A 2,496-nucleotide genomic window follows, 5' to 3' on the forward strand; every position below is an offset into this window, starting at 1 on the left:
GCGACTTCTTGTCTCGCACACGGCGAGGTCTGCCCGGGGTGCGGAGATAGCTCCGGACTCTGGCGGGGCTCTCACCCAAATTCCTCAAGGAACTTGGGGAGCTCAACACCTATCCGGAGCGGCTCCCCCACCTCCTTTAGCCCAGGAGGTGAGTTTCAAGCCGCCCGACAGCTGATTTATGCTGTCGGCACGGCTCTAATGCAGCCCCGGGAGGGAGACTTCAAAGGAAGCCTCCGACGAAGTCGACGTCTCAAACCGGAAGCCCAAGCCTTAGCCACATTGATCCCAATACAACTGAAATTGTGGATTTTGTGTGATGTGAAGAGGTAAAAGCTCTTTGTGCTCCCCAACAGTTACCGACAAGCGAACTGTAGACTGCTTGATGGGACCCTCCCATAATGATTGTCCAACTATAGTCTCAACTTCCATGAATCTTGGCAAGTCTACTATAGGCAGCTACAATCTCCTTAAAGCTTCTAGATATATAAAGTTTGTGGTTGCTCCTTAATCAGTAAGAGCCTCCAGCAGTTCCTCAAGCCCTGATGCTAAGAATAACGTGATGAGGGGGTAATGAAAATGCATGTTGATTACCTTATATCTGAGCCTTTTAGTTGTTGGATGGCCCCTCCTGCAAGCTCTTGTGAGGGAGACTGTTGGAGCAAGCAAGCATTTCTTGGCATCTTGACCAGAGGCCCTATTTCCTCCCTATAGGTCTCTGGCTGAGCACCCTCTGACCTGGATCTCCACATTAAAATAAGGATCTTGATCCCGTTACCTCTGCCTCTTCTTGGAGAAAACTGCTCTCTTAACTGCCTCTAACTGCATTGACTCTCCCACCCATGGGTCTGACTGTGTGAATTGTTAGGGAAGGCCTGCCTTTGCCCTCTTGCTGTCTTACCAGGCATTCTAAGCTTCACTGTCTCTTTGCCCTCTGGGAACAACCCCTCCTTCCTGTGACTCCATTCCACTACAGAGTAGCATTAAACCCATGTTTGAAAGGAGCCAAACCATCAAATGATATCAGCTACTATCCTGGCTCCCTCTTAATACAATCCCCTCCAAGCATGGGAGGAAACAGAACACATTATCAGTTGGCCAAATCTACTATTTTAGTCCTCAGCCAAAACTTGCCTTCTCCCATCTCAGCCACATTCTAGGAATTTGAGAGCGATTGATGGATGTTCTTCTACCACCTGTAACGATCAGTTGAAGGAAAAGTGAAGCTTTACTTTCCTTCATTTGTTCCACATTAAAAGTATAAGGCAGGGGTCTTCAAACTTGGCCCTTTTATGACTTGTGAACTTCAACTCCCAGAATTCCTCAGCCAGTGTGCCTGACTGAGGAATTCTGGGGGTTGAAGTCCACAAGTCATAAAAGGGCCAAGTTTGAAGACCCCTGGTGTAAGGAGAACATCACTAACTGGTCTTATCATTGAGGCAGGGTTGGAATCAGCATGAAGACTTTGTAATTTATGCAAGCATGACTTAATCTTCCACCAGATTAAGGAATGGAGGAAGCACTTTAACACTTCCTTCAAGAAAAAGTCTATACTAGTGTTGCATTCTTCTTAAAATTGAGAATGTATCCGCTCTTAAGTTCATGCTACATAATTCAGGTCCAAATATGAAGGTTGTTTTTCTAGGTTTTTTCCCATCTTGCATTCTCTAAATGAATGGGTGGATTAAGAAATGACAAAAAATGGCTCTTTTTTTCTTCCAATCTTCATTAATAACATTTAAATATCAGGGCTTACCTTGGGTGTCTCCCATACATGCTTAGAAAGGGCATTCATAACAATTAAGGAATGCATAGAATTGTTATATGAATTCATGAGATCCGGCTTTGTAAACATGCGAGTCTTCTGCAATGTATCTAGTAGATTCAATATTAGAGGAAGTGGATAATGATCCTGGACTGTGATCTTGTTAAGGTCCTTCTAATTGTGGACTGTGCTTGTTTGTGTTAATTGTCATCTCCCATGTCTGACAACATTCTAGATATTACAAAAACCAAAACTTACCATCTTCAGGTTCCTTTACCACTAGCTTCTCGTTTTCTGATTCTTGATCTTCCTCCTGAAACAGAAACATTAAACTATTGCTTAGCTATTGGCAAGAAAACCTCCCTGCAAACCAATCCAATCCATGTAGAACATCACCCGAAATTATGGAAATTTTAAGTTGGAACTCAAGAAAGGATCCCACAATAAATAACTCTTGCTTAAAGAAACTCTGAATTTGCCTACATTTCCCCCCAGATGTTCTTGTGGACAAGAGAAGCAGACAGCTGCAATGTCTATTTATGCTTCTTCTGAATTTATGCTTCTTTTGAACATATTTTTTTAAAAGAAGAGGACTCTAACGGTAAATATTTAGTTCTGCCGTATTTTCACACCCTTGCTGGCTGACATGTACATTCTTTTTCTTTTTCAAACTGTCCTGCTTCCCATCTGCTGTTATTATATAATACATGTATCCACCTTTGCTCTTCGATTCT

The 2,496-nt window shown here is 42.9% G+C and overlaps 1 long non-coding RNA gene across 1 annotated transcript in view; it reads right to left on the minus strand.

The window, feature by feature from the left end:
• The window catches only part of LOC107300785, a 24,805-nt gene extending 22,728 nt beyond the window's left edge, over positions 1 to 2,077 (minus strand). Inside the window, exon 1 of the long non-coding RNA XR_001549246.2 lies at positions 2,021 to 2,077. This is a non-coding gene — a long non-coding RNA (uncharacterized LOC107300785). The remainder of the gene's footprint in view (positions 1 to 2,020) is intronic.
• Positions 2,078 to 2,496: the final 419 nt, after the last annotated feature.

This window comes from Protobothrops mucrosquamatus, unplaced genomic scaffold, assembly GCF_001527695.2.
Source record: "Protobothrops mucrosquamatus isolate PMUCROS unplaced genomic scaffold, P.Mucros_1.0 scaffold_241, whole genome shotgun sequence".
Lineage (NCBI taxonomy): Eukaryota > Metazoa > Chordata > Lepidosauria > Squamata > Viperidae > Protobothrops > Protobothrops mucrosquamatus.